At 43.1% G+C, this 27917-nt stretch overlaps 1 protein-coding gene and 1 long non-coding RNA gene across 5 annotated transcripts in view; one reads left to right on the top strand and one right to left on the bottom strand.

Moving 5' to 3' along the window:
• Nucleotides 1-27917, top strand: part of aff2 (AF4/FMR2 family, member 2) — a 711233-nt gene that overhangs the window by 208554 nt on the left and 474762 nt on the right. The window lies entirely within an intron of this gene.
• LOC134353169 (uncharacterized) lies at nt 526-27223 on the bottom strand. The gene is made up of 3 exons (XR_010019555.1): nt 26555-27223; nt 19075-19204; nt 526-7854 (listed from the first exon to the last, which is right to left on the bottom strand). It is a non-coding gene; the product is annotated as an uncharacterized LOC134353169 (long non-coding RNA).

The raw sequence follows: 27917 nt of genomic DNA, 5'->3' as shown, positions 1-27917 counted from the left end.
ATTAGTATAATTAGAGCAGTATAGATATTCAAAATTGTCACAAACAGTAATGACAAAACTGAGCAGATAAAATTTAAATAGCAAATTTAAAAATTGAGTAAATTGGTTTATTATTGTCACATGTACTGAAGTACAGTATAAAGCTTGTCTTCTGTACTGTTCATACTGATGAATTCAGTATTTATTTATATTTTGAGATACAGTGTTGAATAGGCCCTTCTGGTCCTTCAAGCTGTGCCACCCAGCAATCCCCGATTTAATCCTAGTCTAATCATGGGGCAATTTTACAGTCACCAGTTAGCCCTACCAAACTGATATATCTTTGGACTATGGGAGGAAATCGTAGCTGTGGGGAGAGCATACAAACTCCTTATAGGCAGCTGGGGGAATTGAACCCAGGTCGCTGGTACTGTAAAGCAATGTGCTAACCACTATGCTACAGTGCTACGCAGTGTATTGAGGTAGTACAAGGTAAATCCATAACAAAATGCAGAATAAAGTGTAACAGTTACAGAGAAAGTACAGTGCAGGTAGACATTGGGGTGCAAGATCTCAATGAGCTCGATTGTGAGGTCAGAGTCCTTCTTATCATACTCGGGAACTGTTCAGTAGTTTTATAGCAGTGGAGTAGAAGCTGTCTTTGAGCTGCGGGTACATGATTTCCAGTTTTTTGAGGGGAGATTATTGACTTGAACTCTAAAGACGATTGCCCTGCAGCACAGCCTTTAGAGCACCAGAGACCCAGGTTCAATCACAGAGTCTCTCAGCCTATTTTGTCCATCAAGGCCTCTCCATTTTAATCCCATTTAGTAAGTTACTTAGAGCTGCCGCACGATAACTGTCCCATTCTGGCCCAATGAGCCCACGCTGGCCAATTACAGCCGTGTGACCTGCTAGCCCGTAAGCCTTTGGAGTATGGGAGCAAACCGGAGCACCCGGAGGAAACCCATGCAAGTCCCTGGGAGAAGGTACAAACTCGGTGCAGACACAGGCCTCTGGCTCTGCATTAGCGTTACGCCAAACAGAAAGCTGCCATGCTGCCCCACTTGCTCTGCAGCTTACTTGGAGATCAAGTGCTCAGCTGAACTCAACCATCCTCTTCTCTGGTGGCTGCCAATATGCACACAGCACGATCCCATGAACAGCACTATAATAATAACCTTCAAATTGATCAGTTTTGGTTACATGATTGAGGGGTGTTCAGAGGCCAGTACGCCTGTCAAATAGCAGCACAACATATCTTATGTTTACAACAGAGGTTAAACATGCTCCTGTGAAATCTTAGACAATGGATCCTCCACAATGCACTGCCCTGGAATATTGTCTTAGGGTTTTAAAGTCAAAGTAGATTTATTATGAAAGTATGTATATGTCACCATATACTATACTGAGATTCATTTTCTCGCAGGCATTTACAGGAAAATAAAGAAATAGAATAGAATTTATGAAAACAATGCGCAAACAAAGACTGACAAATAACCAGTGTACAGAAGACAACAAACTGGGCAAACATAAATAAATAAATACATACACAAATAAATAAATAAATAATACTAAGAACATGACTTGTAGAGTCCATGAAAGTGAGTCCATAGGTTGTGGAATCAGTTCAGTGTTGAGGTGAGAGGGGTTATCTATGTCAGTTCAGGAGCCTGATGGTTGAGTGGTAATAACTGTTCCTGAACCTGGTGGTCTGGGTCCCAAGACTCCTGCCTGGTGGTAGTGGTGATAATAGTGCATGGCCTGGATAGTGGGATCTTTGATGATGAGAGCTGTTTTCTTGTGGCAGCGCTCTATATAAATGTGCTCAATGGTGAAGATGGCTTTGCATGTGATGAACTGGGCTACGTCCACCATTTTCTGTAGACTTTTTTTTATTCCTGGACACTGAATATTGGACTTATGACTCTTTGAAGACTAAGGCAATGATTCTCTTCACCACAGCAAGTTCTACAGAAGTGGCTGACGATGATTTTATCTCATGTTGCACAAGTCTGCTGCACCCAGTCACATTTTGGAGAAAAATCTGCTACAGATCCAATCAAAACTCCGTGAAAGTTGGGCTGAAGTGTTGGCTGTTCTTTTGCTATTATTTTTACATATTTATGCAATGTTGTTGTCAGTTTGAAAGTTGTGAGACTTTTTTAAATAGACTCTGTTGAGCGCTGCTGTAACAAACTCTACTGAGTGAGTGTAACAGACACTTTTCGGCGAATCCCTTCAATGGTCCTATCTCACTTCCCGTCTCGGTGGCTCTCTCAGAGGTGTTGATGGGCGCATTTTTATTTATTTTATTTAGAGAGAGTGTGAAATTGGCCCTTCCTGCCCAATGAGCCACTCTTCACAGCTATCCACCTATTTAACCCTAGCCTAATCACAGGATTAGGTCTGGCCGGTGGTGTAGTGACATCAGCAATGGACTTTGAGGCGGATGGTCTTGAGTTCAAGTCTGGCCAGGTCCCAACCTAAGCAGCAGCGGTATCTGTGAGGAAGGAAGGCCTTGCCACAAAAACTTCATGGATAACTACACTATCTACGGGTAGACGATGCCTCAACAGCAACAATCACATGAAAATTCGCAGTGACCAATTACCCTACTAATCGGTACATCTTTGGACTGTGGGAGGAGAGTAGAGCACCCAGAGGAAACCCTCGTGGTTCACGGAGAAGACAGTGCTGGAGTTGAACACCAAGCTCCAGAATAACTCGAGCCGTAATAGAGTCACGTTAACTGCTCCGCCTTTGTGGCGCCCAATTGTGTCATTTTGTGATACATTCAGCCGCAACGTGAAGTTCTGAGAACAATAAACAACAGTCCCACACGCTACCCCATCCTCAATAATACTTCCTTCTCCTGCTGTGGAAAGTAAACTTCAAATTTAAGTGTTTTTTTTAAATACACCTTCACCCTAGTGACAGGGTCAGGGCAAGTGTAAAGATTGGCTTTATTTGTCACATGTACATCGAAACAGACAATTAAGTGCATTGTTTGCATCAGGAATGTGCTGGTGGCAGCCCGCAAGTGTCACCATGATTCCGCTACCAACATAGCATGCCTACGTCTTAATCTTAACCCGTGCATCTTTGGAATGTGGAGGGTAAACACTTCAGGCTGAGATCCTTCATTGGGTCTCATAATGAAAGGTCTCAGTCTGAAACATTAACCGTTTACTGCTCTCCATAATGCTACCTGACTTGCTGAGTTCCTCTAGTACAAAAGTTCCAAACCTGGGGCCCATGGACACCTTGCTTAATGGCAGGGGTCCATGGCATAAATAAAGGTTGGAAAGCCTTGCTCTGGCATTTTGTGTTGGTTGCTATTGTGTTACTTGTGGTCACTTGCTGCCTGCTGTTAATCTACGCTCATGGTCACTTTGTTAGGTACCTCCTGTACCTAATAAAGTGGCCACTGAATGTATGTTTGTGATCTTTCGCTGTTGTAGTTAATGCACTTCAAGGTTTGACATGTTGTGCATTTAGAGATGCTCTTCTGCACACCACTGTTGTAACGTATGGTTATTTGTGTTACTGTCACCTTCCTGTCAGCTTGAACCAGTCTTGGGCATTCTCCTCTGTCCTGTCTTATTAACAAGGTGTTTTTGCCCACAGAGCTGCTACTCGCTGGATGGTTTTTTGCACCATTTTCTGTAAACTCTAGAGACTGTTGTGCGCGAAAATCCCAGGAGATCAGCAGTTTCTGAGATACTCAAACCACCCCATCTGGCACCAGAAATCATTCCAGGGTCAAAGTCACTGAGATCACCTTTCTACCCCATTCTGATGTTTGGTCTGAACAACAACTGAACCTCTTGACCATGCCTGCATGCTTCTATGCATTGAACTGCTGCCGCATGAGTGGCTGATTAGATATTTGCATTAATGAGGTGTACCTAATAAAGTGGCCTCTGTACAACGGCTCACATATTGGGAAAGCTGAAGTACATTAGCTCAAAAGTAACACATCAACGCAAATTCCCTTTCATAAAGCATTTTGTTTTATCGGCATTAAGGAAGAAAATCACTGTTTTGCAATCAGCAGTTCAGAGAATAGTATTGGTTCTTATAGGCAACTTTAGAGAGGGAGAGGGTAATTTATCGTTGTTTTCCACTGTTGATCAAAATAACTTACAGATTAGTCAATAAAATCATAAGACATAGAAGCAGAATTAAGCCATTCAGCCGATTGAGTTTGCTGTATCATTCCATCATGGCTGATTTATTATCTCTCTCAACCCCATTCTCCCACTTTCTAATGTAATCTTTGATACCCTTACTAATCAAGAACCTATCAATGTCCGCTTTAAATGTACCCAATGACCTGGCCTTCACCAGCTGTCTGTGGTAATGAATTCCTCAGATCCACTACCCTCTTGCTAAAGAAGTTCCTCCTTGTCTTCTTTCTAAAGGCACATCCTTGTATTCCGAGGCTGTGCCCTCTGGTCCTAGACTTCCCCACTATAGAAAACATCCTCTCCACATCCACTCTATCTAGGCCTTTCAATAATCAATGGCTTTAAATGAGATTTCCCCTCATTCTTCTAAACACTAGTGAGTGCAGGTCTAGTATTTAGGCCTTTCAACATTTGATAGGTTTCAATGAGAAGAATTCCCTCTTTTTCTTCTACAGTCCGGTGAATATAGGCCTAGTATCTAGGCCTTTCATTATTCAATGAAAGTTCCTCTCATTCTTCTATCTAGGCCTCTCAATATTCAATAGGTTTTTATGAGATCCCCCACTCATTCTTGTTACATTGATCAAAATAACATACAAATTATTCCATGAAACAAGACTGGTTTATTGGTAGATTAATATCTACAATCTGTACAAAGTGCTTTTAAAAATACATAACAGTTTAGGAAGTGAAGGGAAACAATGTGCAGTTATTAGTCTCTGAGGAATCACTTGCTGAGCAATCGTGCTAATAGGGTGTAAGATATGCAAATGATCCTACAGTCATGCCCATAACTGCGAGGGAAAAGAGCACTTTACAGAGATGCTGGTGCATTCTGTGTGTGGCATCTGAGGAAATGGTACAAAGAACTATTTATATCCACCAAAGGCTTGCACATGATTGCAGATGGTGTTTTGTTAGAAGGGGAAAAAAGGAGGTTTATTATTATATATGCCGTTTGGTAGTTTGCTCTGCAGATGCTGCTGTTTATTTTTACTCCGGGACAGAATATGCAGTTGAACATTTTTCACGCCTGACTGCATTTTGTCAACATTAATTCTTGAATTACAAATAAACACCAGGCAAATGAAAGCTAGACTGCACACTGACAAAGGAAGCTGGAAGGAAATTTTGGTACATTCTGGGTACTTTGTGTATATTTGTGTTTGCAAATCAAGGGAACAGTGAGGCAATCACAACTGGCAGTGTCTAATTTGGTGATTCCCCTTAAAAAAATGTGATATATAAAGCTGATTTAGAGGTTCCTAGCTGGAACTGAAAACACACTCACTTATTGAAAGAAATGGAGGGGGTGTGTGCTTTATCTCAGTAACCCAGCAGGGGAGAGGATCAGAAAACTAGCTCAAAATAAACGTTGTGTCCGGTGCTCCCGACACATCGTAATTTGGGGAACCGTTTCGTCCAGCACCTCTGCACCATCCATCACAGGTGGCCAAACATTTTAATTCCAATTTCTATTTCTGTTCTGACTTGTCGATCTATGGCCTCCTCCTGTGGCAAGATGACGCCACTCGCACCCCCTCCTCTATTCCCCACTCTGACCTTTTAATTCTTCTCACCTGCCTATTACTTTCTCCCTGGGTCCCCTACTCCTTCCCTTTCTCCTTTGGTCCAGTCTCCTCTCTTATCAGATTCTTTCTTCTCCAGCCTTTGACCTTTCCTACCTTACTAGCTTCACCTATCACCTTCTAGCTAGCTTCTTTTCCCTTCCATAACCTTTTCATTCTAGCATTTTACCCCTTCCTTCTCAGTTCTGAGGAAATGTCGACTTTTCCACAGATGCTGCCTGACCTGCTCAGTTCTTCCAGCATCCTGCATGTGCTGCTTGGAAAATAAGCCAGTGGCAGCAATGAAGAGAGAGAAAAAAAATCACTGATTATTAGATGGTGCGGAAAACATATTGGATGCAGAATAATTAATTACAAGGGTATTAAGTCAACTTTTATGATCAAATGTATAACAAGATAAAAAATTATCTCATTATTTGAATGGAATTGGTTTATTATTGTCATATGTGTTGAGGTGCACTAAAAATCTCATCTTGCACACTGTTTATAAAGATCAATTTATTGCACGGTGCATGGAAGTAGTTTAGGGCAGCACGATAGTGTGGTGGTCAGCACAGCACTATTAGAGCAGCAGTGACTTGGGTTCAATTCTGCTACTGTCTGGAAGGAGTTTGTACATTCTCCCTGTGACCGCATTTCCTCCAGGTGCTCTAGTTTCCTCCACATTCCAAAGACATACCGGTTAATAGGTTAGTTACTCACGTGGGTGTATGTGAACAGCACAGGCTCATTGGGCTGGAAGGGTCTCTTACAGTGCTGTATGTCAAAATAAAATGCAGTGGATTCCAGTTAATTGTCATACATTGGAAACTGTACATTTTAACCCAATTAAGCTGTTGCCCAAATCAGCGGAGAAAAAGACAAAATACCACTTAACTGAATAATAACTCTGTATTTAAATGAAAAATGTAACAAATTAGAACACTATCAATACTACTGTAGTACTATACAACTGTGTATCAATTCCTAGTAGTCAATCAAAAGAATGCTACCATGTTCTTTTGATTGACTGTAAATGAACAAAATCAGTGCAGACTCCTAGTGTAGATAATGGACTGCCTTCATACAATCCTTTCTACAGCTGCATCCTCAAAATCTTCACTTTTGTTATAGCACTCAGATCATTGTTGATCCCTTCAAATTTTTTGTAGTTCCTAACTTGTTGTAGTGAAATTGTTTCAATTCCACTCCTGGCTGTTGCAGGCATCTCCAAGCCCGAATGCTTGAAACCACAGTGAGCAAAACAGTTTTGAATTGTCCTGCTTATTTCCCACCAACTATCAGCGATAAAAATCACAACTTTTGGACACAAACACGTGCAACTGATGCTATTTAAAAACTGTTCGCTCTCAGCACAGTGTAGTGCCCCAAATAAATGAAGGGAATCCCGACTATTTTCTTGATTAGTTTTTATTCTGTAAGAGCTGTCCCAAATAAATGGCGGACCCGATTAACTGACGGCCCAATTAACTGGAATCCATTGCAATACAAGGTAAAACAGTAGCAGAATACAGAATAAAGTATAACAGCTAAACACAGTGCGTGTAGACAATAAGGTGAAAGATTATAATTCTTAGAGAGATAGAATTCAGATTTAAAAGAGTGGAATGAGTATAATTGAACTAATGAATGGTCTGTACAGAGCAGCTTACAATGAGTCAATAACATCTGAAAAATATTTGCACCCTTCCCAGCACAATCCTCAGTTAGTCCTGACGAAGGGTCTCGGCCTGAAACGTCGACTGCGCCTCTTCCTATAGATGCTGCGTTCACCAGCAACTTTGATGTATGTTGCTTGAATTTCCAGCATCTGCAGAATTCCTGTTGTTTACCAGCACAATCCTTGCTGATTTAATTTGATGCAAACCATACATTTTACAAGAGACATTCTTGTTGTCATTTGTGGGAACTTGCTACATGTAAATTGGCTCCTGCATTTCCTATACACAATATTGTCCACTCTTTGAAAGTTCACCATTGGCTGCAGAGTGCCCTGCACATTCTTGACATTGTGTATGGTACATTCCATCTGCTTTTGCTGTCACTGCTGCTGGTGTCCTCCAAGGCACAATTCTCCAACCCGGGGATGCGATCTGCTGAAAACAAGACTTTTTGTTAAGTTTTGTTTTTTTCAGCCACTTGGTTTTGACAACTCCACCATCCAGTGTTCATTCACAGAGTGTGGCCTTGACTGGGCCAAGTGCCAGTGTTGACCTTGCTGGCTGGATGTATTTCTCCCCACACTAAGGTGAGAAACGATTGCTCTCAAAGACAATCTGAAGAAAAGTTGAGGTGAGGTAGGGAATGAGCAGGAAAGATGTAAGGCCCTGAATGAACCCATGTGACCTTACATCAGTGGTGACTACTCTATATCCCACATAGGAAGTTAAATACTACATCAATAGTGTTGAGGTTGTGTGTGTTTAGAGCTTCAGGTTCCAACGCGTGAGCATCACCAATAGCCTGTCCTAGTCCGACCACATTGATGTCATGGACAAGCAAGTTCACCAAAGCCTCAAATTCCTCAGGAGTCTAAAGCAATTTGGCATTGACTTTAACCAATTTTTATTGCTGCATCTGGAGGTATAACGGCTTGGTATGGCAACTGCTCTGCACGTGACCATGAGGAGCTGTAGAGTTGTGGACATAGCGCAGCATTTCATGAAACCAGCATCGCCTCTATGGACTCTGTCTATACTTCTTGTTGCCTCAGTAAAGCAGCCACCATAATCAAAGATCCCAGCCAGCCCGGCCATCCTCTCTTCTCTCCCGTCTCATCGGGCAGAAGATACATAAGCATGTACATCCAGGCTCAAGGACGGCTTCTATCCCACTGTTAAACGAACCCTTGTACAATAAGATGGATTCTTGACCTCACAATCTACCTCATTATGATCTTGCACTTTATTGTTTACCTGCACTGCATTTTTTTGATAGCTTTTGCACTTTATTCTGCATTGCTATTCTTTTACCTTACTGTATCTCAGTGCAATGTCTGATGTAAGAACAGTGTCCAATTCAAGATTTTCACTGTATTCACTTGGTACATGTGACAATAATAGACCAATTCTGATTCCAATGTCAAAATATGTTCACAGATAGTACAGCACTGTGACAATGTTACAGGGGGTTGAGCCGCTGCTTCACAGCACCAGAGACATGGGTTCAATCCTGCTGTCCGTGTGTAGTTTGCATGTTCTCCTTGTGACCACGTGGGTTTCCTCCTGGTGCTTTGGTTTCTTCCCACATCCCAAAAGTATGGGTAGACAGATCACTGTCAATCATATGACTAGGAGAGCTATAGAATCTGAGGAGAGATGTTAGGAATGTAGGAGGATGAAATAGGTTAGGGTCGGATTAGTGAAACCCCTGTTGCTACAAAGAAGGCATGCCAGTGGCTATGTTTCCTTAGGAGTTTGAGGAGATTTGGGAAGTCACCAAAGATTTGCATTTTTACGACAGATGTACTGTGGAGAGCATTCTAACTTATTATATTACTGTTGTAGAAGTGCCAATGCACAGGATCGGAAAAGGTGTAGAGAGTTGGAACCTCAGCCAGTTCCATCGTTGGCCCCAGTCTGCCTGTCATCTGGACACCTCCAAAAGTTAATGCCTCAAAAAGGCGGCATTCATCATATGAGAAATTCCCTTTTCTCATTACTGGCATCAGGGAAGAGGTACAGGAACTTAAAGACAAACACTCAAAAGTTTCAGGAACAGCTTCTTCCCCCCCCCCCCCCATCATCAGATTTTTGAATGGACATTGAACCCATGAACACTACCTCACTATTTTACTTTCTTTTTGTACTACGTTTCTTGTTTTAACTTGTAGAAGGGTTTTTGTATCCTGCACTGTGATGCTGCCACAAAACAACAAATGTCATGACATTTTGTCAGCGATGATAAACCTGACTCTGAATCTGCGAATGGGTTTAGACCAGGACCTGGTGCATGATTCTCAGGCTGTACTTTCGGTGACAAAAACAATTGCAAAGATTGGAGCACACCCAGCAAAAGCTGTCTAAGTCAGTGTTATTGAGCTATTGACATGAACATTCTTACTTGGAACTGAGTCACACTGGCGATCTTACAAGTTAAGAACGTGGCTGCCAAATTATATACTGTGTAGGTACAGAGTGTGCTGTTCCAAAAATTTGTGCTGGTAGTGAGTGCAGTCCAGAACTCCGTGAAATAAGATATGTCCTGTTTACGTAAAGTGTCACACTGCTTTACATTGAGTGATGCGGATCTCCGCTACAGACAGGCTGAAGTAGTGGAAATCAAATTGACCATGCATTAACCAGTATGACATAACGAGCAGAGAACTACTGGTATGCTGAAAGCCATGTGGATTTAATTGGGGATCCGAAATCATCTATAGAAAACCCAGAAATATTTCAAATATTCCAACACCCTTCTTGACATTGACCAAAGGCATTCCATTAAAAAGTAAGTGACTTTTTCAACGAGTATTTCGTTTTTAACAGATTCTTTATAAAGTTTCAGTTCATTTTTAAACAGGTACTTTTTATCGCTTGTGTTTTCTTTCTCTCTAGTTTCCTTTCCCTGTCTGATGTTCACTTCACACAGAGCACAAGACGTCCTTTGACAGCAAGTGAAGAGGAGGTGGGGTGTGGGGAAGGGATTAGTAGGAAGGGCTGTCATGGGGAGAGGGTTGAGCAAGGGAGGGATTTTCAGAGCTGAAGGTCCAGGCAGATGCAGGCAGGGCAGCCAGTAATTGAGCAAAAGAGGGTAAACTTTCTTTGAGTACTGGAGGGAGTTGTGAGGATAGGAAGGGGAAGAGGTTGAGGAGCGATTTATAAAAGAGGACTTTAAACCTGAATTATTGAGGAAGAGTGAGCCAGCCAGTGTGTGTCACCATGCACAGGAGTGTTGGAAGAAATGGGGTGGCAAAATTAAGGTGCCAGAAGATGCCATTTCTCCAGGGTGGCCTTGACATACTTGAAGTGCTCAGCAATTAACATGTTTCCAGACAGTACATGGATCTAGTGAATCTGCCCTTAGAAGTGACCCTGGTTTGCTTTACATCCATGGAATTCCCTTTATGGATTTAACCAGACAGAGGGGCCTCAGTTTTGTGTGTCACGGGGACATGATAAACCAAAATAGTTTTGTCTGTTTCTCAGGCACTCTGGACTTAAAACCATAGACCACAAGACGTAGGAACAGAATTAAGCGTTTGGCCTATCGAGTCAGCTCTGCCATTCCATCGTGAGTGATTTATTAACCCTCTCAAGTCCATTCTACTGTGTTGTCCCAATTCAAGAAATTCAGTTGTTTATGCTTGATCACATCTCAGTTAGGATTCTCCCCTAACCTAACCACTTGTCAATTAACTTATGCCTTCCAAACGATATGGAATAAGCAGTTGAGAGAAGTAACTCCTGAAGTAGGATGAGAAGGAGGGAAGCAAGGCTAAGGATTTTTCTACCAGCGGAATGAATTGACCCAATGGCCCACTTCTGGATTGTATCAATTCTTTACTAAAGATTATATAGAGCTGTAGAGTACAGTCTGTTTGGGCCCCTTGGCCCAACCATTCCATGCTAACGTGTTACCCACCCAGATTGTCTCAATTTCCTGTATTCAACCCATATCACTCTGAGCCTCTCCCCTCCATATACATATCCAAGTGCTTCTTCAATGATACCATGTACTTGCCTGAACCACGTCCTCTGGCATCCCATTGCATATATTTCCCACCCTCTGCATTTGAAATATCCCCCTTGGGTTCCCTTTATATCCTTCCCTCTGACCCTTAATCTATGCACCCTAGTTCAAGTTCAAATTTCCAAGAAAATTTATTATCAAAGTACACATATGTCACCAAATAGATACCTAAGATTCATTTTCTTGCAGGTATACTCAATAAATCCAAGAAACACAATAGAATCAGTGAAAGACCCCACCCAACAGGATGGACAAACAATCAGTGTGCAAAAGGTGACACACTCTGCAAATACGAAAAAAAGAAATAATAATAAATAAATAAGCAATAAATATTAAAAACAATAAGATGAAGAATCCTTCAAAGTGAGACCATAGGTTGTCTAACAGTTCAGTGGTGGGGCAAATTAAGTTGAGTGACATTACCTCTTCTGGTTCAAGAGTCTGATGGTCGAGGGGTAATAATAGTTTCTGAACCTGGTGATGTGGGACCCGAGGTTCTTGTACATTCTTCCTGATGGCAGCAGTGAGAAGAGAGATGATCTGGATTGTGAGAGTCCTTGATGATGGATGCTGCTTTCCTACGACAATGCTCCATGTAGATGTGCTCACTGGGGGTGAGGGTTTTACCTGTGATGGACTGGGCCATATCCACTACTTTGTCTAGGATTTTCCATCCAGGCCATGGTATATCCAGTCAATATACTCTCCACGACACATCTATAGAAGCTTGTCAATGTTTTAATGTCATGCTGAATCTTCACAAACTTCTAAGGAAATAGAAGCGATGCTGTGCTTTCTTCATAATGGCACTGATGTGCTGAGCCCAGGACAGATTCCTCTGGTGGTAACTGATATTAGCATCTAACTTAGCTGTACCTCTCATTATGTTAAGCATTTCTATCGGATCACCCCTCTCAATCTCCTATGTTTCAAGGACTCCTGGCCTGGCCAATCTCTCCCTATAACTTTGTTTGTATGTATCTCACCTAATCATGGGACGCTGCTGTGCACACTGGGTGAGATAGCGAGGGATTCAACAAGCAAATCTGTACATTGAACGTGGAAAGTTATGGGTTTAATGGTAAAATTTTACTTGTAGACAACGCGTACAACTGCGTACAAATGGTTCGCAGCTGGGGCTGCTACCTTTTTAATCAATTGGCCCTCTGACGTAGTGATTAGCAGCAATCCGAGTTCGATTCTCATCACTTCCTGTCAGGAGTTTGTATGTTCTTCCTGAGAGTGTACAAGTTTCCTCCAGGTGCTCTCGTTTCCTCCCCCTTTCTAAAGACATGTGGGTTAGAGTTAGTGAGTTGCAGGCATGTTACGTTGGTGCCAGAAGCATGGTGACACTTGCAGGATGCGCACAGCACACCCTTGGACTGTGTTGATCATTGACGCAAATGACCTATTTCACTGTATGTTTTGATGTACACATGAGAAAGAAAGCTAATCTCTAGATCCCCAGATTAAACACTGGATGACGTTGTCAAGACACTGCACAACTAATTCCCTTTTGTAGCAAGCAGTTTACGAAACCGTTTCAGTGGCACCATGGGTTAGAAACATAAAGGGGTTAGATATCAGTGAAGATGTTGGGTTTCAGTAACAACCTGACGTCAAATTAAAAGTCAATGTAAATTTATTATCAAAGTCCATATATGTCACCACATACTACATTGAGGTTCATTTTGTGCGGGCATTTAAGAAAAACAAAGAAATACGATTTATGAGAAACTACACTGAAACAAAGACTGACAGGTAACCAATGTGCAAAAGAAGACAAATTGAGCAAATAAAAAATACATAACACTGTGAACACCAGTTGTAGAATTCTTGCAAGTGAGTCTGCAGGTTATGAAATCAATTCAGAATTGCGGTGAGTGAAGCTATCCACACTGGTTCAGGGGCCTGTTGGGAGAAAGGTAGTAACTGTTCCTGAACCTGGTGGCTCTTGTACCTCCTTCCTGAAGGTAGCAGTGAGAAGAGAGCACAGCCTGGGTGGTGACAGTGGGGAGAGGGGCTCCTCGATGATGGATGCTGTTTCCTTGTGGCAGAATTCCATGTAAGTGTGCTCTACGATGGGCAGGACCTTTCCTCTGATGGACTGTGCTGCATCCACCACATTCTGTAGGCTTTTCGGTTCCTTGGCAAGTAGTGTTTCCATACCAGATCGAGATGCAATCAGTCAGGATACTCTCCACTGTGCACCTATCGAAGTGTGTCGAAGTTTTAGGTGACATGCTGAATCTGTACAAACTTTTAAGAAGGTAGAGGCACTATCATACCTTCTTTGTGATGGCATTGACTGGCCCCAGGACAGATCCTTTGATTTGATAATGCCTAGGAATTTAAAGTTATTGACCCTCTGCACCTCTGATCCCCTAATGAGGACTGGCTCGTGGACCTCTGGGTTTCTTCCTCCTGTAGTCAATAATCAGCTCATTGTATTAAACTAAGTATTTCATGATCACCATTGCTGATAGTAGGGTTTTAAATTGAATTTGCATTTCCTGCTGCCCCAATGGGATTCTAATTTACATCTCTGGATCATTAGCTCAGGCCTCTGGATTTTGAGTCAAGCAGCGTAACCAGCACGCTCTCAGACCAGCAACTCCTTCTCTATATTCCCAAGAAAACTGCCACCGGAGCAAGCTAATTAAATTGTTGCATGCTGCGTTTATCCGGGAGTGAAGGACGGTAATCTCATCCTGCCATGTGATGTGCTGTATGTGTGGTGTGTCAGCGTGTTGGTTGCATTACTGATTTAGCAGCTGCAGTTGCTGGGCCATTCAGGCTAGGAATCAGAATTAGAAGCTGGTTCATTATCACTGACATGTTATAAAATTTGTTTTCTGGCAGCAGTATAGTGCAATACATTAACATATACTGTCAATTATAGTAAGAAATACATACAGTTCTATGTAAAAGTTTTAGGTATGTAGGCACCCTTGCTGTGTATAAGACTTTTGCAAAGCACTTGCACTGTACTCTTGCTGTAAAAAAGAGCAAATTTCATAACATATGTGAGTGATAAACTTAATTCTGATATGGGTCTCTCTTGTGGACTGAGAGTGGGAAGGGGATAGGGAGAGGGGAATCATGCTTGGGAAAAGGGGAAGGGAGAGAGGGGACAGCAGGAAGCACCAGACACACATTCTGAAATGATCAATAAACCAGTTCTTTGGAATCCGATGACCTTGCGTGGTGTCTTAGGTCTGGGTGGGTCTGCACCCACTCCAACCCCTGCCCCTGGCACTTTCTTCCCTGCCACCTGTCCCACACCCCTCTGGCACTCCACCCTTGCCATTCTCAACACACTTTGCTCCCGCCAGATTTACAAACTCGTTCTCCGCTCCACATTGACAAATACAGTACTGTGCAAAAGTCTTAGGCAAGTTAGCTATATAAATGTGCCTAAGACATTTGTACTGTACTGTATATTAAAAAAATAGTGAGGTAATGTTCATGGATTAACACTGAACTGTAATCTGTACCAGCGGACTGATGGAGATATTGCTATAGTCCAGGTGATCCAAGTGAAGAGTCAGTGAGATTGCATCTGCTGTGGACCTTTTGTGGCTGTAGTCAGATTGCGGTATGTGTAAAGTCCTTGCTTAGGCAGGAGTTGATTCTAGCCACGACCAACCTCTCAAAGCACTTCATCACAATAGGTGTGAAGTCAATTGGACAAAAGTCGTTGAGTCAGCTCACCCTGCTCTTGGGCACTGGAGTGATTGGGAACTGCGGAATTTAAATTCTTCCTGTTCTTGTTCAGAAGAACATCTTCTTGCTTGTCTTGCGTTTGCCCTAACAAGAATGCATCTAACTTTATCTAACTTTAATAGGAAGATCACTATGTGTATTAAGATTCTCAAATAGTACCTCTGGCTGCATGGCTGATTGCAGATGTTCTGAACATCTGCATTGGAATACAGTATGTAATTATGCAGAGATAAGAGAATGTCCCACCTATGCATTCTCAATATCTTCATTATTGGCATTGTTTAGGACAGGTAATTAATAACATAGATTTGTGATCTGTGAACTTTAAATTCCTCAATGTTATTATTTACACGGACCTGTCCTGGGCCCAGCACGTAAGTGTAACTATGAAGACAGCACGCTGTGCCTCTACTTTCTTAGCAGTTTGTGAAGACATCTAAACCTTTGACAAATTTTTATAGATGTGTAGTGGAGAGTATATTGCCTGGCTGCATCACAGACAGGTATGGAAACAGCAATGCCCTTGGATGGAAAATCCTACAAAAAATAATGGATATGGCTCAGTACATCTAAACAGAGCATTGTCGCAGGAAAGCGGCAATCACCGTCAGGAACCACCACCACCCAAGGCATGCTCTCTTCTCGCAGGAGCCTTAGGATTCACACCACCAGGTTCAGGAACAGTTATTACCCCTCAAACATTAGACTCTGGAACCAAAGGGAACCACCACTCATTTTCACTTGCCCCATCATTGAAAAGTTCCCATAACCAATGGACTTAATTTCAACAACTCTTCTTCTCATGTTCTTGATAATTATTGCTTATTTGTTGTTATTATTATTATTTCTTTCTTTTTGTATTTGCAAAGTTTGTTGTCCTTTGCATACTGGTTAAATGCTCAAGTTGGTGCATCTTTCAATGATCTGTTATGGTTATTTTTCTATGCATTTATTGAGTATGCCTGCAAGAAAATTAATCTCAGGATTGTGTATGATAATGTATATACTGTATACTTTGATAATAATTTACTTTGAAACTTTGAAACATTGTCTGTTCAATAGGAATTTATAAATAACTGGGCTGGGCAGCTTGGAAGTGGCACTGCAGTTCCAGTGCCAACATAGCACGCCCACACTATACTCTTCGATCCTTCTATTCTCAGCCTCTGCACTCTGGTCCCAGATTCCTCCACTACAGGAAACATCTTCTCCATGTCCACACTACTTCGGCCTTTCAGTATTTAATTGGTTTCAATGAGATTCTCCTCTCATTCTTCTAAACTCCAGCGACTATAGTCTGGAGCCATCAAACACTCCTTTAACCCTACTGTTGCTGGGATCATGATTCCCAAACTCATAACAAGCTGTTACAGCTTTAATTTTTGAGCTATAGATACCCTGTCCTCCCACAACGAGCTTGAGAACTCCATCCTAAGGTAACTGGAAGTAGTATCCAAGGGGGAGTTAAGGAGAATTTGTTTATGCAGTAAGTTGTTTTGATCTGGAATGCACTACTTGAATCAAGATGGTAGGTGAATCAGCATTAACAATCACAAGAGGACTGGACAAGTACATGAAAGGGAAAATCTTTTCAGGGCAATGAGGAAAGATGCCAAGAATTCCCAGAGGTGTTGGAGTCCTGGAACAGGGAGACATCTTGGGCAATGGAGATTAATCTGTTGATTTCCTTTGAGTGAGGGTTGGAATGGTTTCTGTTTCACTACATATAGTGCCTTAGACTTTTGCACAGTACTGTATTCGTCAAAGTGGAGCGGAGAGCGAATTTGTAAATCTGGTGGGAACAAAGGATGTTGGGAATGGTGAGGGTGGAGCAGCGAGGGAGGGGTGTGGGTCAGGTTTGACAGAGAAAGAGTGCCAGGGTCGGGAGGTGGTGTGGTTGTAGGCACCCAGGCAACGTCATTTGATTTCAAACAATTGATTTATTGATCATTACAGAATGTTTCTGTGGTGCTTCCCACTCCAACCTTCCCCTTTTCTCAACCATGATTTCCCTCTCCCTGTCCCCTTCCCACTCTCAGTTCACAAAAGAGACAGGTTTATCATTACTCACATGCAAAAGTCTTAGGCACCTTAGCCATATATGTGTGTGGCTCAAACTTTCGCATAGTACTGTAGCCTTGAACTAGTTCTGATTAATTGCATGGAAGAGTCAGGGTAGAATTGTCTTGATCATTTTTTCCCCCTAGTAGTCTTCAGAATTAATCTGATTTCTTCTCTGTCCAAATCAGAATCAGTATGAGATTTCTTATCACTGACATATGTCATGAAATTATTGTTTGTTGCAGTAGTGCAGTGCAATATTTAAAACAATTGCTATAATTTACAGAAAGCAATTTACAAAAAAAAAGTAAGTAGTGAGAATAGAGATCAAAATAGTATGGCAGTGTTCATGGACCGTTCTAAAATCTGATGGTAGACATGGAGAAGCTGTTCCTAAAACATTGAGTGTGTATCTTCATACTCCTGTTCCAGCTCCCTGGTGGTTCTAATGAGAAAGAGGGCACGTCCGAGGTGGTGGGGGACCTTAATGTTAGACATTTCTTTTTTGAGGCCTATCCCAAGGGTCCAAATGTTTTCCTTGCATCAGTGGAAATAGTGTGATGCATGTGGTGTTGCAGTTATGTGGGACAGCTTGAATGTACTCATGTATCTTTACCAATCCATAATTGTTTTTGTAGTTGTGTAGTTGCATTGTTGTGGGCATGGGGGACTAATTGAACAGTTCCTTTAAAAAGCCGGTGAATGCACTATGGATTGAATGAATCGCCTGTGTTTTAAGGCACAGGGTTCGATTTTTATGAATTTCAATTTAACAGCTCAGCATGTTCCGTCATCTCAGGCAACGTAGCATCCAAATAGAGGCTGAACCAAATGTTTGAGATCAAGACATAACAATTATATTCATACATCGTGCTTGGTCCTTTGGAAGTCATAACAAGGTAGCAAAGAGATCACATTGCACTCAAATTGAAGCATTATTATATCAAATGATAAATACTTCCATAATCCAAATGAGCAGGCATTGACTATAGCTTCATGTTTTATTACTGTGAAACCCAGAAAAATTGCTGAATAAGTTTTGTATTAAATGTGTTTGTAATTTTTTTTCTGGAGTGAATGGGTCAAGGTGAAGTCCTCCCATTCTCTCATGAGGATAGGCTGAACAAGCTCGGGCTTTTCTCTTTGGAACAAAGAAGGGGGAGAGGTGATGTGTCAGAGGTATAAAAGACAGTAAGAGGCACAGATCGAGTGGACAGCCTGGGTCTTTTTCCCAGAGCGGAAATGGCTGATACCAGGTGCTATAATTTTAAGTTGATTTGAGGAAAGTATAGGGGAGATGTCTGAGGTACATATTTATTACACAGCATGGTGGGTGCATAGAACATTCTGGTGGTAGAGGCAGATATATTAGGGACATTTTAGAGACTTTTAGGTAGTCAGATGGATGATAGAAAATGGGGGACTATGCAGGTGGAAAGGCTATGTAGGAGGGAGATTAGTGGAGATGGATGAATGGACATAGGAATCATTGAGGGAGCATTCCCTTCAGAAAACAGAGCGGAGAAGAGGTTTGAAGATAGTGGAAATTGCAGAGACTCATGGAGGTAGGTAAGGACAAGGGAAGCTCCACTTCAGTAGATGTGATGGGAAGATAGGATGAGGATGGATGTCCGGTAAATGCAAGAAATGAATTTCAACGTATTATATGGAAACAAATACATACTGTGGTAATAAATTTACTTTGACCTTTGAATGAATGCTGTTTGTTATCACTGTCGGTGACATGGTCTATCACCTGCTGATGGCTGAGGAAATGAAACTGGGTATAACTATGGAGATAGGATTTCTTTGCTTTTTTTGAACAGAACACGTACCTGGGCAATGTACCACATTTTTGGGTAGATGCTAGTGTTGTATCTGTACTGGAGCACCTTGGACACAGGGGTGGCTGGTTCTGGAGGGCATGTCTTCAGTACCCCACGAAGGGAAATTTCATATATCCACCTGAGGAAAAAAAAACTCATTTTAGCCTTGATACCTTATCTGAAAGGCTGTACTTCCAACTTGTCAGCTTGGAATTTTTGCGCTAAGATTGCACTCACGTTTTTGCAAGAGCAATGCCAATGGTTGTCCCCAGTTGAAGATCAGACCCAAAACCCAGAATCAAGTTTATTGCCACTAACAATCACATACAATCAATCTGTCTGTTTTATCTTATGTATTTATAGTGTTTTTCTAATTATTCCTGTGTTCTGTATCTTATTATGTTTGTTTTTTCTGCTGCATTGGATCTGGAGTAACAATTATTTTGTTCTCCTTTACACTTGTATACTGGGAATGACATCAAACAATCTTGAATCTTGAAATTGGTTGGTTTGTAGCAGTAGTACAGTGTAATATATTAAAATACTATTAGTTACCATGCAAAGTATACAAATAAATTGATAAATAATACAAAATGGGAACAAAATAGTGAAGCAATGTCATGGACCACTCAGACATCTGCTGGTAGATGGGAACAATTTGTTCTTAAAACATTGAGTGTGTTTCTTCAGCTTCCTGTACCCTCTATCAGATGGTAGCAATGATGTTTCTTCATCTCCCCACTAATGTTTTGACCAATGGTGATAGGTCCTTCATAAAGTTTATACACCATAAGCAATATAAGAATATGAAACGTTGGTTGGACTGCTTTGAAGTATTGCATGCAGCTTTGGCTGCTCCATTCCAGGGAGGATTTGTTGTCTTTGGAAATGATACAAGAGAGGTTTGCCACAATGCTGCCTAGATCAGAGAGTATGAGCTTTATGCAGAGGTTGGACAAACCTTTTGCTGGTGTGTCAGCGGCAGAGGAGAGACCTGAAAGAGGGGTAAAATTATGAATTTCGTGGCTAGGATAGACGGCCAGAATCTTGTTCTCAGGTAGAAATTCAGATGTGAGAGTTCATGCATTTAAGGTGAAAGGGAGAAAGTTTCAAGGAGATGGGAAGGGAAGTATTTTTTTTATGCCGTAAGTGGTTCACGCCTGGAATGGGATGCTAGGGGCGGTGGTGGAAACAAATGCAATGGTGTTTGTCCACCATGTTTGACGATTATAGGAAAGCTGTGTGGGAGAGTTTTTAAAGTGGATTGCCATTGCACCAGAGCAGTTCCACACTTTTGACCTCGGAAGTCCAGGTCCAGTGGTACAAACTAGCATCACGAGCTGGGGTCTTCCTTGTTTGCAGTGGATGGATGCCTTCTGTGCCTTGTCATGCCCTTCACTCTCCACAGAGCGTTTCAGTACCACCTTCCCAACTGTTTGGGTCTCACTGTAGATCTCATTCGCCCTGTCTGTCAGAGCTGACTTCACATGATGCTAGGACAGGTATGTCCCTATCTCACCAGGGCATGAGGCCATTGGTGGTGTGCTGGGCTGTGGCTACTGTCACCTGCAAGCAGATACTTGGAGCTACAGGTGAGAGCTGACTGGGGACCAAAGGTGAGTGAGATGCCCTGGAATGGACATGACAAACCCCTTCACCAGAGGTGCTTCCCCTCTCTGGACACCCCATACACTCCAATCGTGGCATTTAAGAGGTGTATACAGTACACTGTTTTTGTTCCTTTCCGCACATTGTGGCACATCGGGCACCAACCTTGCCATTTATTTCTCATTTTTTAATGAGGCTGAGTTGCGAGCTTGATGCTCAACCCAGCACTGATGGAACGTGTGCAAGGAGCTGGCCACCTCTCGCCTCGAAGTTCAGTGTGAATGCCATTACACCACCAGCTGGCTCCATATACATAAATACGCAAAGAATAGGGGATACGGTTGATGTGTAGGCAGAAGAGATATATGCAACACACACAAAATGCTGGTGGAATGCAGCAGGCCAGGCAGCATCTATAGGAAGAGGTACAGTCGATGTTCGGGCTGAGACCCTTCATCAGGACTAACTGAAAGAAGAGATAGTAAGAGATTTGAAAGTGGGAGGGGGAGGGGGAGATCTGAAATGATAGGAGAAGACAGGAGGGGGAAGGATGGAGCTAAGAGCTGGACAGGTGATTGGCAAAAGGGATACAAGGCTGGAGAAGGGAGAAGATCATGGGACGGGAGGCCTAGGGATAAAGAAAGGGGGAGGGGAGCCCAGAGGAAGGTGGAGAATGGGCAAAGAGTCATAGTGAGAGGGACAGAGGGAGAAAAAGAGAGAGAGAGAGTGTGTGTGTGTGTGTGTGTGTGTGTGTGTGTGTGTGTGTGTGTGTGTATATAAGTAAAATAAATAAATAAATAAAGAAGGGATGGGGTACGAAGGGGAAGTGGGGCATTAGCGGAAGTTAGAGAAGTCATTGTTCGTGCCATCAAGTTGGAGGCTACCCAGACGGAAATAAGGTGTTGTTCCTCCAACCTGAGTGTGGCTTCATCTTGACAGTAGAAGAGGCCGTGGATAGACATATCAGAATGGGAATGGGACGTAGAATTAAAATGTGTGGCCACTGGGAGATCCTGCTTTCTCTGGTGGACAGAGATATATGCAGTTTAGTTTGGCATCATGTTCAGGTCAGCACTGACACTGTGGTCTAAAGAGCCTGCTTCTACGCTGCACTCTTCTGTCCTCACTTGAAGTACTGCTGTGGGATTAGTAATTGCCCAGTGGAGTGTCACAGAGTTATAGTTACGTGGCCCAGGGCTTAGAAAGAACACAGATTGTCAGCATGGAAATTGGCTTATGTCCCTAGGGTCGGACTGAATCATGACTCCTGTGACTCAGCCTTTCCGATACGTCTCAACTGACATCCAAAGCAAAACATGATGCCTACCTGCAGCCTTGGCCAGCACTGACAGCTAAGCCTACACACCCTGGACACAGACCACCCATCTGATTCAGTATCAAGGCTGAAAGTACTAAAAACGCTCAGCAGGTCAGGCAGGGTCTGTGGGGAGAGAAATGGGACCCTTTGTCAGAACTGGGAAGTAGATAAATGAAGTTCAGTGAGCTGCAAGGAGGGAGATGGGGGGAGGCTGGGTTTTCTCTGATAGGGTGAAGCTGGGGTAACTATGGTGATAAACTATAAACAAGGTGAACGGGACAATAAGTGAATGGGAGCAGTCAGAGAGAGGGAAGACATACCGGTCAGTAGGTTCATTGGTCATTGTAATTGGTAGTGTAGTGGTTAGCACAATGCTTTACAGTACGGGCAACCTGGGTTCAATACCCGCTGCTGCCTGTGAGGAGTTTTTACCTTCTCCCCGTGACTATGTGGGTTTTCTCGGGGTACTCCGGTTTCTTCACGCAGTCCAAAGACCTAGGTTAATTGGTCATTGTAAATTGTCCTGTGATTAGGCTAGGATTAAATCAGCGGGTTGCTGGGCGGCACGCCTCGAAGGGCTCGCTCTGCACTGTGTTTCTAATTAAATAAATAACAAGGGAAAGAGAATATGGGAATTGCAAAATGCAGAGCGGAAAGACGTGTCTGACAGGCTAGGCTGGGTACATCCTCCACTTTCACTGGGGTAAGCACAAAAAGAAAGGGAGAAAAGTAAACAACAGTAAAGATAAACAAATATAAGCTTGATCTTTTTTTCCAAGGTGAATGACTGTTACAGACTAAAAGAAAATCTATTTACCTGAAGGTCTTTCTTCAACTCTGATTCTCTCTCTACTGTAAGGGCATGAAAGGTTATGGGGAGAAGGCAAGAGAATGTGGTTGAGAGGGATAATAAATCAGCCATGATGGAAAGGTGGAGCAAACTCAATGGGCCCAGTGGGCTAATTGTGCTCCTATGTGTTTTGCAGAATTTCGTGTGTTTAAGATCTGTAACCTCTTATGTCTCCTTATTGAAAACCCATATCTTTGTTTTTACATTGTTTGAATGCCTTTCTGTGTTCTTCTTTCTCTAGCTCTGCAATCCATTGAAAAGTCTTTTCCCAACTCTGGCTTCTGATGCTTGCAGAACTCCTTTGCCCTGTCGTTAGGCTTCAGTCATCAAAGCAATGTCAACAGTTCCCTGCCCAAACCTCTCTTCCGCCTTACTTCCACCATGAGAGTACTGCATCCAATCCAGGACACCACACAATGGAAAGATGTGTTTGCACTAGAAAGGCTGGCGCCAAGGCTGGGAGTTAGCCAGGGAGTCTGTCTAGGCTGAGGTTGTTTGGAGCAGGGAATAGTCACATTGTAGAGTAGGTCTCTTGGGCTTCCCAATGCCACATTGACATTATATTGATCCCTGGAGACACAAAAGAATTGCAGATGCTGGAATCTAGATCAACAAAGTGCTGGAGGAACTCAGCAGGTTAGGCAGCATCGATGGAGAGAAATGGGGTAGTCGAAGCCTTAGGTTGAGACCCTTCATCTATATTAATTCCCATTTGAAACCCAACCGCTCCTTCAATGTTCTGCCCCTTATCTATCTACTCAACAGCAATTAACATATCAACCTGCCAATCCTTTCCCTTTCTTTCTCCCCAGGCCTCCTGTCCCATGATCCTCTCCCTTCTCCAGCCTTGTATCCCTTTTGCCAATTAACTTTCCAGCTCTTAGCTCCATCCCTCCCCTTCCTGTCTTCTCCTACATTTCAGATCTCCCCCTCCCCCTCCCACTTTTAAATCTCTTACTGTCTCTTCTTTCAGTGAGTCCTGATGAAGGGTCTCGGCCTGAAACGTTGACTGTACCTCTTCCTATGGATGCTGTCTGGCCTGCTGCGTTCCACCAGCATTTTGTGTGTGTTGCTTGAATTTCCAGCATCTGCAGATTTCCTTGTGCTGCCAATCCTTAGGCTGTGCAATGAAACTAGAGTGTTCCAGGGAAATCCATGAGGCCACAGAGACAAGGTGTGAATTTTATCAGAGGCCAGGATTGAGCTTGAGACACCAAGTTGAAAGATAGCATTTCGACTGGCTGAGAATCAGTCGTGGTTTATAAAAATAAGGGCGAAACAAAAAGGACCTATTTTCCATCACAGAGAGGCGTGCAGTTGGAGATTTAAATTAATTGGTTAAGGGGTTAGAAGGGAGCTGCAAGAAAGGAATTGGCCTGCAAATGGTGAGGATCCGGAATTCGCTGCCTGAACGAAGGGTGGCACCACAATCCCCCACCACCTTTGAGAAGTTTGTGGATGAGCACTTGAAATGTTGCAACCTACAAAACAGAAAGTTTAGACTAACAGATAATCCATTTTTCTAGAGTAATATGGTAACAGTGCAACACTTTACAGCTGTAGGATCAGGGTTTGATACCTATAGCTGTCTGTAAGGAGTTTGTACGTTCTTCCCATGACTGCATGAGTTTCCTCTGGATGCTCCAGTTTCCTCCCACATTCCAAAAACGTATGTGTTAGCACTAGAGAGTTGTGGTCATGTTATGTTGCCAACAGAAACCCAACAGCACAATCCTTGCTGATTTGATTTGAAACAAATAATGCATTTTACTCTATATCTCCAGTATAGAGTGCAGTGCAAAAATCTTAGGCGCATCCTATATATATATTTAGTGTGCCTAAGACTTTTGTACAGTCAACGTGGAACAGACAGTGAGTTTGTAGACCAGGCGGGATCAAAGAATGTTGGGAATGGTGAGGGTGGAGCACCACGGGACGGGTATGGGGCAGGTGGCAGAGAAATAGTGCCAGGAGTAGGGGTGGCGTGGATGCAGACATACCACCATAGTTAGAGGTTCTTAGACTTCCACAGAACCTAATTTTGAGTATTGTGTGCTGTTTGGGTCATCGACCCACAGGAAAGATGTAAATAAGGTTGAAAGAGTACAGAGAAAATGTACAAGGATATTGCCGGAACTGGAGGGCCTGAGTTAGGAAAGATTGGATAGGTTAGGACTGAATTCCTTGGACTGTAGAAAATTGGGGGGAGACTTGATAGAGGAATACAAAATCATGAGGGGTATAGATAGGGTAAATGCAAGTAGGCTTTTTCCACTGAAGTTGGGTGGGACTGCAACTAGAGGTCATAGGCTAAGGGTGAAAGGTGAGAAGTTTAAGGAGAACAGTGAGGGGAAACTTCTTCACCGAGAGAATCATTAGACTGTGGGATGAGTTGCCAGCATAAGTGGTACATGAGAGCTCGATTTCAATACTTAAGAGAAGCTTGGATATTTACATGTATAATAGGTGTATGGACGGCTATGGTCCTGCTGCAGGTCGATGGATGTAGGCAGTTTAAGTGGCTTGGCATGGACTAGATGGGCTGAAGAGCCTGTTTCGTGTGCTGTACTCTTCTATGACTCTATGGATTGATTGTATGTCCATAAAGTGACTGTAGACACAGGGGTGTCTACTCAAGGTTACTCTGACAGGAGATGATGATGTGGTGGTGGTGAGGTAGTGGAGTGGTGGTTAGTAAGTGCAGGTTTTGATCAGCCTTGCTGCGTTGTTTTTGAGTCTGGTGAACCTGGCATGGATTTTACGCAGCCTTTTCCCTCTTGGGGGTGGGACAAACAGTCCATAGCAATAACGAATGGACAAGGGAGTTGTGTAGGGAGCGATCCCTGCGGAATGCAGAGGGGGGGGGGGAGGGAAAGATGTGGCCACCTCCAACGGGATCCCACCACTAAGCACATCTTTCCCTCCCCGCCTCTCTCTGCATTCCGCAGGGATCGCTCCCTACACAACTCCCTTGTCCATTCGTCCCCCCCATCCCTCCCCACTGATCTCCCTCCTGGCACTTATCCGTGTAAGTGGAACAAGTGCTACACATGCCCTTACACTTCCTCCCTTACCACCATTCAGGGCCCCAAACAGTCCTTCCAGGTGAGGCATCACTTCACCTGTGAGTCGACTGGGGTGATATACTGCGTCCGGTGCTCCCGATGTGGCCTTTTATATATTGGTGAGACCCGACGCAGACTGGGAGACCGCTTTGCTGAACATCTATGCTCTGTCCGCCAGAGAAAGTAGGATCTCCCAGTGGCCACACATTTTAATTCCACATCCCATTCCCATTCTGACATGTCTATCCACGGCCTCCTCTACTGTAAAGATGAAGCCACACTCAGGTTGGAGGAACAACACCTTATATTCCGTCTGGGTAGCCTCCAACCTGATGGCATGAACATTGACTTCTCTAACTTCCGCTAGGCCCCACCTCCCCCTCGTACCCCATCTGTTACTCATTTTTATGCACACATTCTTTCTCTCACTCTCCTTTTTCTCCCTCTGTCCCTCTGGATATACCTCTTGCCCATCCTCTGGGTCACCCCCCCCCCCGTCTTTCTTCCCGGACCTCCTGTCCCATGATCCTCTCGTATCCCCTTTTGCCTATCACCTGTCCAGCTCTCGGCTCTATCCCTCCCCCTCCTGTCTTCTCCTATCATTTTGCATCTCCCCCTCCCCCTCCAGCTTTCAAATCCCTTACTCACTCTTCCTTCAGTTAGTCCTGACGAAGGGTCTCGGCCTGAAACGTCGACTGCGCCTCTTCCTATAGATGCTGCTTGGCCTGCTGCGTTCACCAGCAACTTTGATGTGTGTTGCTTGAATTTCCAGCATCTGCAGAATTCCTGTTGTTTGAACCACAATGAGGAGTCTTGACCCAAAACATCGACTGTCCATTTCCCTCCAAGATACTGCTTGGCCCATTGAGTTCTTCGGCTTGGTTTGAATGAACGCGTCACCTGCAATCTTATTTAGCCCAATGTCAGAACTTCAAGTCAGTGAACACAAATCCCACATAGAAAACAGACTACACCATTTGGAGCATCAGCAATACTCCAAAGCAAAAACTACAGTAAACTATCCAAGGATGAGTTATTGTATCGTAGCATAACACGCAAAGGATATTTACAGCACGGCATACACTGTAACTTGCAAGCACAATAACCCCAGTCAGAATTGGCGACATGGTGTAATATCCTTATTTTAGAAACAATTACACAGCATGGGGTCCTAAAAGATCAGTTGGCTGCCCTTACCGGTGCCAGTTAATCTCTGTCTTTCAAAGAAAATCTGGCTCTGTAAATGCGCCCGGATGCTTTGGGCTTTTGTTTGCCTCTTGGCAAGGGATCGTTTCAGCCGCTTAACACTCCGGTCTCTTTTGCCAGGAAGCGACAATCAAATGTCTACCGTGCGGAGCAGATTTTAATGCAGCTCATCCTGGCGAGGGTTTCCTGGCTGGGCCTGATGCACATGGTGGGCAAGTTTTGTTCTGGTGGATATTTGAACTGACACCATATCCCAGGCAGGGTGATTTGAAGCTTGAGGGATCACACCAGGGACACTCATTTGTGCTATTTCATCCTGCCAATCAATGCCAGGAGCGATCAAGCTGATGTAATTTAATGTCACATTTTTAATATGCATATTGAAAATATTATTTTGATTATAAAATATTCAGAATTAGAATTAGGTTAGTTATCACTGACATATGTCATAAAATTTGTTGTTTTGCAGCAACAGTACAAAGCAATGCATAAAATATTACTGTAAGTTACAATAAAAATACATTAAAATAAAATAAATAAAGAGAACAAAACATTGAGGTAGTGTTCATGGGTTCATGGAACTGTTCAGAAATCTGATGGTGGAGGGGAAGAAGCTGTTCCTAAAAACATTGACTGTGTGCCTTGTGGCTCCTGTACCTCCTCCCTGATGATAGCAATGACAAGAGGTCATGTCCTGGATGTGGGGATCTTTCATGATGAATGCCATCACGGAGACATTGTCTTTTGAAGATGTTCCTGAAGGTGGGGAAAGTTTCAGTTGCTTCGAAAATAATGTCACTGCGGA

This window comes from Mobula hypostoma, chromosome 10 (assembly GCF_963921235.1).
Source record: "Mobula hypostoma chromosome 10, sMobHyp1.1, whole genome shotgun sequence".
Lineage (NCBI taxonomy): Eukaryota > Metazoa > Chordata > Chondrichthyes > Myliobatiformes > Myliobatidae > Mobula > Mobula hypostoma.
Note: the sequence above shows the minus strand (reverse complement) of the source record. Positions and strands in the feature narration are given on the sequence as shown.